Source organism: Crocodylus siamensis, chromosome 1 (genome assembly GCF_052110815.1).
Source record: "Crocodylus siamensis isolate JL-2025a chromosome 1, ASM5211081v1, whole genome shotgun sequence".
In the NCBI taxonomy this organism is placed as follows: domain Eukaryota; kingdom Metazoa; phylum Chordata; order Crocodylia; family Crocodylidae; genus Crocodylus; species Crocodylus siamensis.
The window spans coordinates 102,203,849-102,220,978 of record NC_143395.1 but is presented as its reverse complement, the minus strand read 5'-3'; positions in this window follow the sequence as shown (position 1 = coordinate 102,220,978).

Here is a 17,130-nt window from a genome sequence, read left to right as displayed (position 1 = left end):
TTCTGGGGGTCTTCTGGGGCTCCAGCAGTGGTGATCCAGCAGCAGAAAGCCTGGCCAGCAGCTGGAGCATGGCTCGATCAGCCAGGCTGTGGTTGTGCACCACCCTGCTTTTTTCATGTGCGTGTTTTTTTGACCCTGGAATCTCCTGGGGTCAACCCCAGTTCCCAGCCCCCCACAGCATATTAACAGGATGGGGAACGTATGCAGCAGCGCTGCCTACCACACGTGTGCTCATCTGGACCTGCCCGAAAAGCTTATTTGATGTTATTACTTCATTTATCCATATAAAAATACATAATGTTTAAAGATATACCTAGTTTATGTAAATGTGGCCTTTCCTCTACTTACTGAAGTACTTACTGAAGTAAAGGTGTGGCATAGGTACAGGTATAGCATTCACATCCCCTAGAACCAAGAGCTGCCTTGACATCATTATGCATAAATACACTCATTTATTTATATTAGTGTCAAGGTTGTTGTCTTCCTTTTTCCCTATGTTAATTTACCATGCCTACAGAATAACACACAAGATATATGCTTAAATAGGAAAGGCTAATTGATAGAAGCTGTTTGGTTTACATAGATTTAGTTTGATAAATGACATGTTAATAGAAAAAATCCTAGAGATAAGGTTGCAAAGCTTATTTAGGTAAATGATGCATGTTAAGAAAAAAACAGCTATATGGGCAGATGCTGGTTTGAGAATGGTATAAGGCTGTAATGCTATTATTATGGGTTCTTCTGCATAATATGGATAAAATATTAATGAATAATTTCCCTGTAGATTATGGAAGGCTTTTGGTACTTTTTTAATTTTAGCTTTTCTTTAATCCTTCTATGCCTAATGGTTTTTTTACATCATCAGTGAAGTACTAGACCTAGAGTAAACATTCTCCTTCTAGTTTCCCTTGTTGCTCTTGCAAAACTAGAAGTTTTTGTTTCCACCATTTAAATGAAAAAGGCCAGTGCCAGATTATTGTGCGTGTGTGCATCTATACATTCAGTAATACATAAATCATTGATACTATTAGACCTCTTTTCTGAGTCCTTTGCAAGGATTTTTAACTCTTCCTAAAGTTTGATTTAACTTACAGTTGCACACCTTGGCTAGGGACAGAAATTACACACAAACTAGTATAAGTGTTTGGAAACCAGTTCAAATCTGTAACACAACAGAAGTTCAGTGCACATAAGCTGCTCTCAAAATGGCCAAAACCAGTTTAAGATAAACCTGGATGGGTGTGGTATCAGACTTAATTTATTTAGGTTAAATCACTGTATTGAACTTCTATCCCAGATCCCCTCGGCTAGGGACAAACATTACACATAAACTGGTTTAAGTGATTAGAAACTGGTTTAAACCTGTAACAGAATGGATGTTCAGTGCAGATAAACCAGTTTAAAAATGGCTGAAACCAGTTTGGGATAAACCTGGTTGGATGCAGTATCAGATTTAACTGATTTGTCTGAAACAGGTTTATGCAATCTCTGTCCCAGACCGTTTGCTGGTTTAAGTTAAATCAGACTCCCCCAGCATCCCATCATGCTCTCTGGACGGGGCAGAGCTCTCCGCTCCACAGCAGGGCTGGCCTCTCTCCCCTCTGCTACCTGGCTGCAGCTCCAGGGGAGACTTTGATCTGCTCCCCCTGATCCCCCTCACCACTCCCTGCTAAGCAGGAATTCCCCCCTCCCCTCTGCCTTGCTGAGAGGTATTAAGCAGCAGACCATATGCTGGCTATGGTGCATGCTGTGACACAGGTAGAATCAACAGGTAGCTGGTAATGTCCCTCTGTTTTCTAAATGGGGTGGTAAACACTGATATCAATTCCCTGCTGGGTTAATCAGAGCATCCTGCTGGGACTTGGCCATGCCCCTACCGAGCTCAGAGCTGTGGAGGGAGGGGAGGTCTGCTGTAGCACCCCCTGTCTTCTAGCTTGAGCCACTGCTGGCATGGGCCTGCATTTCTGGAATGAAAAGGGAATGTCTATCCACCTCCAAATAGGTTCAAGCGTTGCAGGTTAGATTAACCTGCAGAGTTTGAATCAATTCAGGCTCAGTCTTTTTGAATGTCTGTCCCTAGCCCTCCAGATTCAAGTTAATTCACAGTCCCCCAGCATCCCAGGGTATTTTGCACCTCCCTGTCTAGCTCCCCTCACAGAGTGGGTGCAACTTGGCTAAAGTTGTCTGCTCCAGCTGAGCAGGGAGGTGAGCTCTAGTGGCCCCCAGCTTCTGGCCTGGGCCACTGTAGGCATGTGGCTGCATTTCCAGAATCAAAAGTGAATGTCTGTTCACTTGCTTATTGGTTCAATATGTGCAATTTAGACTAACCTGTGAAGATTCAGTCGATTCAGCCTCTGGCTTTTTGACTGTCTGTACTTGGCTCTTTTGTTCATGACATTCAAAATAAGCATTTTTGAAATATGCACAGGGACTAGATTATCAACTTGCATCAAATGAACATAACTGCAGCTGAATAAAGTGATTCCAGCCACCATTCTATATATATAGAGAGAGAGAGAGCGAGGGGGGGGGAGGGAGAGAGAGAGAGGGGGGAGGGGGAATATATATGTCTATATATCTATATATAAAATATCTAAAAGGGCTTAGTCTGCCTGTCTGTGTGTCCGTAATGTTTTTGGCCAACTGTGTGTGCACTGCTGAGAGGGTGGGCAGCAATTGGCTACCTGGGCTGTGCAGACCCAAATTTGAGCCACTGCCAGGCAAGTTTATGATGGTGGTGAACATGCCCCAACCACCTGAGCAGTGGGGCTTCCCTATGCATCCGTGCCTGATGGTGAAGGGCGTGTCACAGTAGTGGCACCCCCCTGTTGCCCATCTCCAATGCGCCCCAGAACAGCTATCAGGAAGGGGGAGGTGGCAGGGAGGGAGGGAAGGGAGTGGTGTGGGGGGAGGCAAAGGGGGGGTCACGTCAGTTGTTGTTGGGGCTGGGTGGTGGGGAGGGAGGGAGGGGAGCAGGAAGGGGGCCCCAACAACAGCCGGCAGGGAGGGGAGGTGGCAGGGAGGGAGGGGCGGCTGCGCGGGCCCGGGTCAGCACAGGGTGGGGGGAAGAAGGAGGTCATGGTGGTGGCTGTTGTTGAGGTTGGGCTGCAGGGAAGGAAGAAAGGAAGGGAAGCGTGGAGGTGGGGATCACGGTGGCAGTGCCCCCTGCTTCCCAACCCCAACAATGGCCGACAGGGACAGGAAGGCAGTGGGGAGGGAGGGAGGGGAGTGGGCAGGGGAGAGGAGGTGAGGGGTGGGAGCCCCCATGCTGGAGGGAGTCTTTATGTGGCTGGCCCCAAAGTGGGAGCAGGGGGTGAGGGGGGGCCATGTAAACACTCTCTGAAATCTGTTATTCTTGATGGGTAATTAGTTAGTGATAATATAAAGACTCCCACTTATGAATTTAGGATTCCTTGAGTGATTTTATAGTCTTAAACTTCACTATCCTTACAGCACTTTCATTGTAAGTGGTTCTAGTTCTTGTTTTCTAGACACTATATCTTGTCCGTGCAGGGTCAGGGACCCCTGGGGGTCTTCAAGCGAAGGCTAGATGTGTATCTAGCTGGGGTAATGTAGGCCCAGCACTTTTTCCTGCTTATGCAGGGGGTCGGACTCGATGATCTATTGAGGTCCCTTCCGACCCTAGCATCTATGAATCTATGAGAAATACATTGTATATTTAAAAGTTACTACTTTTGGCTAAAGAGATAGGGAGAATTCCTGATCAGACAGATGCATATGAAAGGAACGGTTTTCTTTCACAGATCTTTTTCTGGGTCATTACTCTGTTCTTTGATAGTTTAACTGGTAAAGTAATGTCTATCTGATATATTAACACACCTGAAGGGACCATAACAAAAACCTTTTTATAGTTTTATAGTTGGTAGGGTCGGAAGGGACCTGAGCAGATCATCAAGTCCGACCCCCTGCCTTGGCAGGAAAAAGTATTGGGGTCAAATGACCCCAGCAAGGTGTTCACCTAGCCTTGTCTTAGACCCCCAGGGTAGGAGCCTGCACCACTTTGCTTGGAAGTTGGTTCCAGATCCTAGCCGCCCTGACAGTGAAGTAGCACCTCCTGATGTCCAGTCTGAATCTACCCTCTGCCAGCTTGTGACCGTTATTTCGTTACTCATGTTAGTGCTTGGGGGAACAGGGACTCCCCCCAGTGCTCGCTGGTCCCCTCTGACTAGTTTGTAATAAGCCACTAGATCCCCCCTCAACCTTCTCTTGTGGAGGCTGAACGGGTTCAGGTCCTGTAGCCTCTCCTCGTAGGGCCTGCCCTGCTGCCTCCTGATCATGTGAATGGCCCTCCTCTGGACCCTCTCCATGTTGTCCACATCCCTATTGAAATGCGGATCCCAGAACTGGACACAGTAGTCCAGCTGTGGCCTGACCAGTGCTGCACAGAGAGGGAGGATCACCTCCTTGGATCTGCTTGAGATGCATCTGTGGATGCATGGCAAGGTGAAGTTGGCCTTCCTGACTGCATCCCCACACTGCCGGCCCATGCTCATCTTGGCATCAATGATGACTCCAAGATCCTTTTCTGCCTCTGCACTGACGAGAAGGGAGTTCCCCAGCCTGTAGGTATGGTGCTGGTTGTTCCTCCTGAGGTGCATCACCTTGCACCTGTCAGCATTGAATCCCATCCTATTCTCATTCGCCCACCCCTGTAACGTGTCTAGGTCCGATTGCAGCCTATTCCTTCCTTCTAATGTGCCCACATCCCCCCACATCTTAGTGTCATCAGCAAATTTGAACATGGTGCTTTTAACCCCCTTGTCCAAGTCACTGATGAAGATATTGAACAGCGTGGGCCCAAGGACTGAGCCCTGCGGAATCCATTGCCCACGTCCTTCCAGGTCGAAAATGACCCGTCCACCACCTCTCTCTGGGTGCGGCCCTCCAGCCAGTTGGTGACCCATTTGACTGTATAGGTGTCAACACCACAGTCCCCCAGTTTTTAAATGAGAATGGGGTGAGAGATGGTGTCGAAGGCCTTCCTAATGTCCAGAAAGACTATATCTACTGCTACCCCTGCATCTAAGGATTTTGTGACCTGGTCATAGAAGGCCACCAGGCTGGTCTGACAGGACCTGCCTCTAATGAACCCGTGTTGGTTGCCCCTAAACATAATCTCCCCTGCTGGCCCCTTGTGGACATGTGCCAGGATAATTCTCTCAAAAAGCTTACCCAGGATCGAGGTAAGACTAACTCTTCCATGCTGGCTCTCTTTCATCACTTCTATTTATTAAAATTCTGCACTTTCCCTCCTCAGGCATTCTGAATTATAACACCCTATCCTGAGTGTGAGTATAGAAGAGACAATTAACAGATTAGGGTGGAGCAGGGAGAGAAAAGTTGATATTGCCAGTGCATTGAGAATTGGTTATCATCCCTGCTAGGTTCAGCAGTTCAACCGTATTCATTGAGGCACATAAGCAATCCTTAAAATTAATCCTGCCCTTTAAACCACTTTTCCTCATTTGAGTAGAAATACACTAAATATATGCTTTAGTGGCTTGCTGAAGCACAGGAGCAAATACTTGCTCTACTTTTCCTGCTGTTCTGGTATCTTAAGCATTATAAACTATTCATTTGAAAAAAGCGTTTTGTTCATAAGTTCTTGAGCACTAGCTGTTTCTATGAGTGTTTTGACTCACTGCTGGCCTGTATATTCATATATAATTGGTTTCCCTTTCCTGGGAGGCATCTTTGGACCACAGGCCGATGAACAGGGTACCTGAAGTAAGACAGGATGCCCCTGTTTTTAAAAAGATGTAAGCATATGACACAGCCTTTAAAAGGGGTTTAACTCCACTCCAGGAGCAGTATATTTGCCCATAGATGAATTGGTGCTACATTAGTTATGTCTTCAAATGGCTGCTGTAGAGCTTACCCTTTACTCATGCTTTCACATGTACAGCCTGCGTATTTGGACACAGATGCCAGCTTGCAGTTTGCACTGAATTAATACGCTGAACATCGCCTCTATGTTCATCTGCCAATGGCCTGGGTCAGATCTGTTGACTAAAAATGGCACTATTAACTTTGGCCACTTGGTGGCACCAAGAAATAATGCAACTGTTGAAAACAACTACAAAAAATGGAGAGTGGCTGTAGATAACACCACCCAGATTACTTACTGCCTTGTGGCTTTGAAAAAGGAAGATATTGAGTGAACAGTGGTGCCATAGTTGTACTATGCATCATGCATGAATAGTTTCAGACTTTCAAGAGCACAGAAATGTCAGTTCAAATGTTATGCCTGCACTTAGATATGAAAGAAGACTGTTCTCCCTTGACACTGAAACTTATAGAAATGATTACTAGGGAATAAGTTCTCTCATTTTATGAAATGTGTTACTTGTTAAGTAACCAAATGGTCCCAGGAAGATGTTTTTATTGCAACTTAAATTTAGGAGGAAACAGCCCTAAAGTTTGCATTCCTAAATTGCCTTCTTTCCACTCAAAACTCCTCATCACAGTCAATGTCTTTTGCCAAGGAGAGTTCATGACGTTCTCTGTATAGTCCACTAGTACATACATAACATTTCCTTGATTTGAAAGTACAATGTAGTTTCACATAAGAGTTGACTCTTTCCAGAGGTTGAGCTTTCCCGACTGTTCTTTTCCTCCGGGCCAGAGGTAGCAAGGGAAGTACAACGCAATAGCATTACATGTGTTGGGACCAGGATTTTTCCTTGCTGCTTTTTCATGTTAGCCCATAGCATGGAGCAAAATGCTGTTGAACCAGCTTTTATAAATGATGCAATTATTCTGACTAAATGTTCCTTTCCCCCATGCACTTTTTTTCAGGTTAGTTTTTTCTTGAATTGAACAAATGTTATGTTTCTCTTCTCTTTTGCCTGTGGATGCTTTTCTAGCTAGTTTTGCCTTACTTTTCTTTCTGATTCATGTACTTACATTCAGGTATGTGTCATACGTATGCAAGCCCCTTAATGGTAATGGATAGTCTAAGTTTTTAAGGTGATGGTAGCTCTCAGAATTCGAGGGATTATTGTACAGGAACAGATTTAAATAAAGGGGAATATACTTCCAAAAAGCTATTTACTTGTTTAGTTTTGGTTGTGGCATCTGCACTGGATAAATACAGAATACTTTAACATCAAACTATTTACATAACCTATAAATTAAACTGTCGGTATACATGCAAAGTCATGAGCAAGAGCGAGGGTGGGTCCTGAGCAGCTACTGCTGCTATTGCTGCTGCTACACTAGGCTCCCCAGGGTCTGCTTTTCTGGTGCCCTCCCTTAATTTCCATCTGGATCTGGTGCCTCACTTGCACCATCCTAGATCTGCTACTGCATCTGTGGTTATCTTTGCCTACATGGCTTTTTAGTACAAGCAGAATTTGTTTTATAACCTTATGTTTCCTGTTGCCTCCAATACAACATTGTCTGGTAACTTTGGTTTCCATTCCAAAATCCCTACCCGTGGGCACAGACAAAAGTGACAATTTTTGCCTGATCTATTCACAGAAGGTCATTTATAGCCATGACCAAATGCAAGTGCACAGCTGCAGACTGCTCAAAAATGGGTAATCAGGCAAAAATCTGAATCTTCATTGCATGATGATTCAGGTGAAGATGTTTCAAAACAGAGCATCTTCTGTAACTTCTGTCTGCACTGCCTGCCAGGCTTGTCACTGTTTGCAGAATGGGAGTGGGGAAGGGGATCACAGGGAGTTAAGTCTTGATTTTTTTATTTTTTTTTTTAGCCCCCACTGGGGGCATGGGTGACTGGTGCCTCCTGAGTCGGGGGGGCACTTGCCCCCACAGTGGCTAGTCAGTGACCTGGAGCGGGGGGTCCCCCCGTGGCCAATCGCACTGACCCAGAAGTGTCAGTGGTGTACCCGGAAGTGCCAGGGGCATGCCTGGAAATGCCCGTGGCACTTCTCCGGGTGCCCCCACTCCCTGACTGGTGCTGTCAGGGGGGCATGAGCACCCCTACCTGCTCCCCCGTCTGTTGCCTAAGCAGGGAATGCTGGCTGTCAGGGGTGCACCAGCGCTCTCAGGGGGTGCATGTGCATCGCCACTGTGTCGGGGGGTGGCTCCAATTCACCCACCCCACCCCACCCTCCAGTGCTGGCTGGGGAATCCCTAGAATGAACTCCCTGTGCTGCGTCCCACCCCCCCACCCCCATTATGAAAACAGTGAAAACTGTCAGGGGGAAACAGCCATTGCTAAGAGAAACTGGCTGCAGGCTCCCAAACAGCAGCTAGACTTCTGTCCTCCCCCGGAACCAACAGTGAACTTGTTTGGTCGGGGGTAACGTCATTCAGAACGCTTCCTGAAGAGTCTTCTCAATTACAGTGGGGAGCTGCCCATTATTAAATTTGTAATCCCTTTGCCATTAAATATTCTGTGAGCCCTTTTCTTCTGAGCTTGTCGTTTCTTGCAAGCTACATTTTGAAATTATAAATTGGTGCTATCAGAGTATGTTCTCATGAGAGGAAGAAGTGGTATTGCCCAGTTATTTAAAAATGATTTCTGGTTCTTGATTTCCTTGTTTGAATCCAGCCTGGGTGATTGGAAGTTGTTATTACTAGACGGCACTTGGGGATTCACGTAAAATGAGCCAGAGGTCTCAGGCCAGTTCCTAGTGAAGCAGTGCTCATGATAATGCATAGTGTAATCACAGCTGACAATAACTGAGACTCATTTTGGCAGTCTCCGTAGTGAGACCAAAGATTGAATCGGTTGTCAAGTTCTTCTCAGCCCATTCAGGTTACTATTAATCACTGCTTGTGAGAGAGAGAAAGGGAGATGCACAGACCTTTGTATATTTATCACGTGTTCCTCTGTTTACCAGTTTTTTGTACCACTAAAAATTTAAATTAAAAGAGGCCATTAGGAGGAATGAACATGAAATAAGACAAAGCAAAAATAAAGTGCCTTGAGGGAAAATATCAATCACCAAGAAAGTGCTTGATATTATCAAATATTAATTACAAAATCTAGCTGAGAGCTGAGTAAACAGAATTATTTCCCAGACCAGACCTCTTGTATTTGAGGGAAACCAAATCATTAAAACTCTTACTTAGAGAAGAATGATGGGAGGAGGGAATTAGGCAGCAGCTACTGAAGGTCAGGCTTTTCCAGAAAGGTCATGAGAATACGGCAGCCCACCGTATTTCACCCACCCGACAGGTAGGGGGCCAGGACTGAATGCAGCAGATAAAATCATAAGGCTGGAAGGGAACTTGAGATCCTCTGGTCCATCCCTTCCTCCCCTGCCCACATCGCAAAGCTTGATCAGCCAGACCTAGACAATTCTTAGACATGTTTGTCTAAATTATTCTTAAAAACCTCCACTGACGGATAGTTTGGAACCTCCCTGGATAATGTATTCCAGGTCTTATCTACCCAGACAATTGGGAAGTTTTTCCTAACAGCTCATTTACATTCCCCATGTTGTAATATAAGCTTATTACTTTTTGTCTGAGCCTAAGTTCATGGAGAATAGTTCATGTCCCTACTCATTTCAGTAGGGACTGTTATCATACCTCCCCTCAGTCTTTTCTAAATTACAGAAACATAGTTGTTCGGTCTCTCCCTTAAGTAATGTTCTCTATACCACTTGTCATTTTGACTCTATTTTGAATTCCATCCTCTTGAATCACATCTTTCTTGAAATGTCCTGACCAAAACTGGACATACTACTGCAACTGAGGCCTTAGTAGTGCTGAAGGACTTCACGTACCTTGTATATAACACTCCTGTTCATGCAGCTCAGTATGCTTTTGACTTTTTTCTCAGTATGATGATGCTGACTCATCTTTCCTTTGTGCTCTGCGGGAAACCCCAGATCCTTCTCTGAATAAAAGCTAGTTAGCCAGTCATTCCCTATTTTGTATCTGTGCCTTTCATTATTCCTGCTTAAGTGTTGTCCTTTACACTCTGTTGAATTTCATCTGTTTATTTTAGACCATTTCTCCAATTTGTCAAGACCATTTTGAGCTTTAATTCTGTCCTCCAAAGTGCTTGCAATCTCTCTAAGCTTTATATCACCTGCAAAATCATTGTCCACTCTTAGTCATTTCAACTAATTAATGAAACCATTCATTAGTACTGGACCCAGGAATAACCCTTGTATAACTTGAACTTGCTTGATTTATCTTTCCAGTTTGAGAATGCAATGTTAATAACTACCCTTTGAGTACAGTTTTCTAGCCAGGTTTTATCCATCTTACAATGGTTTCTTCTAGATCATACTTAGAATTGTCAAAGGCCTTACTGAAGTTCAGATATAACACAACTACTGTTCTCTATTTTCAAGGTCGGTTATTGTGTCGTGGAAATAAATTTGTTGGTTTGACACAACTTGTTCTTAAATCCATGTTGGCTCTTATCACTTTGCTACGTTCTATGTCAGAGGTGGGCAATTATTTGGGCTGGAGGACCGCTTAGGGAGTTTTGGTGAGCTGTTATGGACCAGGTCAGCACCACCCACTGCCAAACCCACAACAGCTTACCAAAACTACTTAAGTGGCCCTCCAGCCCAAATAATTGCCTAAGTAACTCTGCCCTGGGGCCCAGCCCCATGCTGTCACTGTCCAGCGTCTCCAGGAGAACTGGCCTGGGACCCATGCTCAGATGGGTGGGGCCATGGATGCTCAGGCAGCTGCATCCAGAAATGGGATGGGTAGGTGGGGCTGGGCCTGGGCCTGGGAGTGGGATCATGGGGCAGTGGCAGCATGGGGTCAGGGCCTGGGGCAGAGCAGCAATCCACTCCCTGCATACCCCTGCGTGTGGAACTAGCACTCATCATGGGGATTTGCCTGCAATGGATTGTGGGACTGCCTTGGGTCCTAGCCCCATGCTGTCACTGTCTTTGCCCCATGAGCCTACCCATCCCGCTCCTGGATGCAGTTCCTCTCCCGCCTGTGGCTCCATCCTGTCTGCCCAGCTGAGTGTGCCCTGCCTGCGTGGGTCCTAGGAAACCCTGCCTGCCTGTTCCATCTGGCACCCCCAGCAATGGGTGCAGGGTGGATGGGCCAGGGTGCCCAGCAGCAGTGATACTGGCACTGGCAGCTGGAAGGAGCCACAGTTGCTAGGGCAGCTAGGAAGCAGAGTCTGGCTGTCACACCACCCTGGAGCTGCTGCATACCTGGGGGCAGCAGGACCAGCCACATACTTCATGGCCTGAGCTGCCCCCCATGCCAGGGCACCCGAGTCCATCCGAGGGATTTCCCACAGACTGGATAAAATCCCTTGGCAGGCTGGATGCAACCTGCAAGCCTTATTTTGCCCACCCCTGTTCTAGGTGGTTACAAATAGATTGTCTGATCACTTGTTTTAATATCTTTTCAGTAATCAAAGTTATCCTGACTGTTCTGTATTTCTTTTAAGTCCTCCTTTTCACCCTTTTTAAAGGATATACATTATTTGCCCTTTTTCCAGAACCTCCCCACTCATCCTCCAAGTGTTCTCAGAGGTACCTGTTAATGACTTTGAAATTGAACCAGCCATTTCCATAAGTACCTTAGCATAGAATTCATCAGGCATAGCTGCTTTAAAAATCTAGTAGTCTTTCCAAGTAGCCTTTACCTTGTTTCTCCACTATTCTAGCTTGAGTTCTTGCCCATATATCACAATGCTGATAGTATCACTTGTCTACTAAAGTTAATACTTGTAGAGAAGACTGAAGCAAAAGGTATTGATTATGTCATCTTACCATCAACTGTTAGCTTTCCTTCCCCAGTAGAGAGGTGGACTAGCTCATCGGATTTCTTTTGTATTCAGGTTTTCTTGCTATCTTTTATATTCCTTGCTAGATGCCTTGGCTTGATGCCTTGGCTTTCCTGATCTGGTTTCTTCATGCTCTTTGTACTCACTATTTATACTTACCTTGGTCATTTGAGTTTCTACTGCTTGTATGATTTTTTTTTTTTTGAGCTTCAGGTTACTGTATAGCTTGTGATGACTAGGCAAGTTAGTTTCTTTACTTCCATTTGCATTTTAAGAGTTTGTGTTTGTGCCTTTAATGTTGTTGCTTTAAGAAACTGCCAACTCTCTTGAACACCTTTCCTCTTAGACTTATTTTCCTTTTCCTCATTTGACCCCCGCACTGGGTCAGCTCACCCCAGCTCTTCAAAGTCCACATGCTTCTCCCCCCCTGGGTGCAGCACGTGCCTTCTTTTATCCACATCTCTGGGTAGCAGCTCATCCAGTCAGGAGTTCAGAGTGAATTCTCCAGTCACCTTGAGCCACATACATTGATCATGGCTAATCCAATCAGAAGTTTGGGTTGAATGGTCTAATCACACTTCAGTGTGATGCTGCAGCTAGTAAAGCGAGCAAAATGCTGGCGTGCATCCATAGATGCTTCTCAAGCGAATCCCAGGACGTCATTCTCCCGTTGTACTCGGCCTTGGTGAGGCCGCAGCTGGAGTACTGCGTCCAGTTTTGGGCTCCACAATTCAAAAAGGATGTGGAGAAGCTTGAGAGAGTCCAGAGCAGAGCCATGCACATGATCAGAGGTCAGGAAAACAGACCTTATGATTACAGGCTGAGAGCCATGGGGCTCTTTAGCCTGGAAAAGTGCAGGCTTAGGGGTGATCTGGTGGCCATCTATATATTTATCAGGGGTGTTCATCAGGATCTGGAGGAACATCTGTTCACCAGAGCGCCCCAAGGGATGACAAGGTGGAACAGTCACAAACTCTGCTGCAACCAGTTCAGGCTGGACATAAGGAAAAACTTCTTTACTGTCTGAGCCCCCAAGGTTTGGAATAGACCGCCATCAGAGATGGTTCAAGCACCCACTTTGAATGCCTTCAAGGCACATTTGGACGTTTATCTTGCTGGGATCCTATGATCCCTGCTGACTTCCTGCCCCTGGGGCAGGGGGCTGGACTCGATGATCTTCCGGGGTCCCTTCCAGCCCAAATGTCTATGAATCTATTAACTTCCCTTGTTGCAACAGGTCAAAGCATAAGCCCAACCAGACAGAGACCAGGCTGTAAGAGAGCCTGATCTGACTCTGTTACAGAAGTATTCAGACACGATGCTCTAATGCTGTCAAGATGGCTTCCCACTCTTGTCTCTGACCACAGCAAGCAGAAGGGAAGGAAACCTTTGTTAATGCTTGCAGTAGCTATTAGCTGAGCACTGTTGCTTGTGCTGAAGGAGCAGTTAAGCTGTCTTGGGGAAGAGAGCTTCTGCATGCGGTCTGTAATATCTTGATGAGACTTGTAGTATAGAAATAAGACTGTATTATTTATTGGAGTTTATATAAAGAATTATTTACAGTATTGAAGTAGCAGCCTTGCTATTATCCTTGAAAAGGCCAGGGACCAAGCCTTGTTGCTGTACTTTCACACCAAGATGTTCTTGTTGTCTCACCTAGACTGTCTCCTGGGTTCTCATACCTCCTGGACACACTTCCATGACTCTGGAAAGGAAAACTTTCTTCTTCTATATTTTGCCTTTGAGACTATATCTGGAGGTGTGTTCTATGTTAGGAAAGTGCAGTACATTTGCACTGGTTGGCATTATCATTTAAAGATAAACTTTTATAACTGAACAGAGCCTTTATACTGGATTTTGTACACCTTCTTGCCATCAGGGTGAGCACATTTTGGCTGTTTACATTTAAATAAAGCAATTTTAATGCTTAATATTTTCAGATTCTGCTTAATTTTATATTTTTACTCTGTTAGAAAATAGTGGATGATATATTCATTATTTACTGGATAATGGACTTTTTGCTCATGATTTTGTGTCAAGCAGCTGCAGTAGGACTGAAAGTGGAAACCAATTAAACACACAAAACAGCATATAAAATTTAGCACAAGAAATCAGAGATCAAGTAGGGAAATGCTGTAAAATAGACCATGAGGCTATACAGGTGTACCCAGTAGGGGATCATCAGGAGATGTCTGAGTCAGAAGCCAGGTTCAATGCCTGTGAGGGCTTTGCTGGTTTTTTCACTTAATAGGACAAGCCTTGATTTCCCCCCAGAATATCACGCCCTTAATAAGCATGTGAATTGTTGTAGTGTTTTACTTTTATTTAAAAAAAAAAATCTTGGCAGCTAGATATAATAATTTTCACAATTCTTTGTTTAAATAGAAAAGCATGCAGCCTTAGCTCAAAGATTTTCATTGAGCTTAAATATTTTAAGACACACATGCAAAATGATGATGGTGATGCTCAGGGATCCTAATTTTCTCTAATTTAAAAAAATCCCCAATTTTTGGTTAAAAAGAGGTAACCTCAAAGCCACATTTTTCCACTATTAAAATTAAACATCACTCACATATATGCATGTGCACACGCACGCACAGAGTGGTGTTTCATTTAAATAACGGAAAAATGTGGATTTGGGGTTATTTTTTAAAACCAGAAATTGGGGATTTTTTTAAATCAGAGCAAACCAGTATCCCTGGTCATGGTGATGATGAGATAGACCAATACAACCAATGTGGCAAGCAACATTTGACGATAAGACTCTCAATGTCTGAGAGAGATTTGGTAAATCTACAGTTTTTATTAGGTTATTAGACCATGAGATTTAAATATGTCAGAATAATTGAGACACTCTAACCCTGATAAGACATTAATTGTCAGCAACAGTCGGACGGCTGAGATATATAAATTTTAAACCCGTATGTACATTTCCAGTGTCGCAGTGTCTGATTCCAGATTGTTAGAGAATTGTATTTCTTAGTTTTCTCATTGTAGGATAAATCACTGCTAGCAATAAACAGCTGCTAAAGGAAACTGAACTTTAAAAAAAAAATAAAGCCTATAAATTTTGGTATGTGTCTAATGTACTGCTGACACTATGAAAAGTAACCGTTAGGCTATAAAAATTACCTCACTTTTAAAAAGACAATTCAGTTGGCATTCTTAAAGCAGCAAAAGAGGGGAAAAACACACACTCCACCATCCGGTTTGCATCAAAATAAACAAAAACTGTGGCAATTACATTTCAAAACATTATGTTAATAACACAAATATATTTAATAGTCAAAAATGGTCCAAGAGCAGACAGGCGTTCATTGCACATTACTCTATAAAACAGGCTCTTATTCAAATGAGCAGATGTTTCATGGCACCCTCTCTACAAAAATGTTTCAAAGAAAACTTTCTAACACTTGATGCTGACTAAAATCAAAACTTCAGCTGGTTGCTTGGTATATTGTGGGAAGGCATAAAAACAAATTAAGGAAAGGAGGAGATGCTTGTGCAAATGCCACTTGTTGATGAAAATGAAAAATCCTCCTCTCCCCCCCACCCCAACTCCCCTGACAGAACAGCTTTAACAAACAAAACATGCAAGTTAGTTTAGTGAGATTTCCTTTGCACTGTCCTAGCTCAGTATATGGAACAGGAATTTATGTACAGCTGTCACTTTTCAGAATAGACAACACCACAGCTATTGTTCTTGGAAACTAAGACCGTGCACACTTGCGGCAATGTAACATGCACAAACAGCTGTAAGGATAGCTGTTCTGTTTCATGAGCACAGTAGCAAGAAGCCAGATAGGCACAGAGAAGGTTACAGGCAGAAGCTTTACCCTGAAGCAGAAACACACATTAGTTTTAGGGATAATACGTGTTTTCTTTCATTTTAATTGACACTGTGGAAAGGCTAAAATTGGCTCTCAGCAAATGCTACAGGTAATTGTTCTTAACTCAGGGATTTACAAGCACTAATTGTGATACCCAGTCTCTTCCACGTACTATTTAGTTTAAAGATGAATAACTGACATATATAGAGAGGTTAATGTCCCAATCCTGCTCACACTGAAGTCAATGGCAAAACACCCACTGGTCCCTAAGGTACAGGACCATACCTAAGGTCATACCATGTCATTGCACAACTCAAGTCATTGTATAGCTTTGACTGCAGTTGCAAAACTTCTTCTGGTGGGTTATGGCTACTGTTCTGTATGCTGTGTAGGGCACGTGCACACATTTGTGGAACCTGATCTATGATCACACAGTTTACTTTAAAGGGTGTGATCATAGATCAGGTCCCCACTAGCAGACATTTGCTGGTGCTGGAAACCATGCTAGGAACATGATTCAAATAAGTTGGAGTGGGGAGGCGGGCTGGTGAGTTCATGGGGGACGTTGGTGGGTCTGCAAGGGGGGTTGTCCTTCTGGAGGTGGGGGATACGAGGGCTAAAAAGTACTTGATTGGGGTGCAAGGTAGGGGTAGGAAAAATGCAGTCATGGGGCTGGCACAAGCAGCTAGGCTTTTCCAGGCCCAGGACTATGCTCTGAACCGGTATAAACTTTCAGTAGATTGGGCTAACCTGTGCCTAGTCTAACTTAGCACACCTCTCAGGTGAACTAAATTAGATTGGGCTGATCATTGTCAATGTTTGCCTGATCCAATCTCCCCAGATGTATGTACAAACTGGTACTTAGATCAACCTAACCCTAGTTAGGTTGATCTAAGCATAGTAAAATCTGCATGTGGGTGAAATATGTTAGATCAGTCAACTCACTTTTTTGCTTGATTTAGCTTCCCTGACCATATGTACAGTTTAGCACTTAGATCAATTTAACCCTAGTTAGGTTGATCCAAGTGTAAGGTCTGCATATACCCATACAGAAACCCCATCCAGTTGTTACTTCATAGTGGGATGAGCAGTTGGTTTTGAAGCATCTTTTCTGCTAATTCGTTAATTCATGCTGCACACACACACGCATGCATGCATGCACGCACAACATAGAGCTGTCTCTTTTCTGAATAGAACTCTCTCTCTCTCTCTCTCTCTCTATATATATATATATATAATATCATTAATTTTTATATATAGCATTAATTTTTTGTTACTACTCTATATACACACACACATATATATAGGGTAGTAATAAAAATAATCTGCCTTAATACCAGTGATTCAATATGAAGAGACTGAACAGAAATGAAATCTGTGTTTGTTTTCATCTCTTGTAAACTCAGACTGTGCTAATAGGGTGCTATGCTCCAAGGATTTTCAGAGATGGGAATTATTCAATTTTGTAATTATCACCTTCCTCCCCAGATATCTCTAGGTTCCAGGGCTATGACTTTTTAATGTGTTTTTTGCAGTTATCTTTGCTAAGCCTTGATAAATGGTTACACATCTTATTTGGTGTGC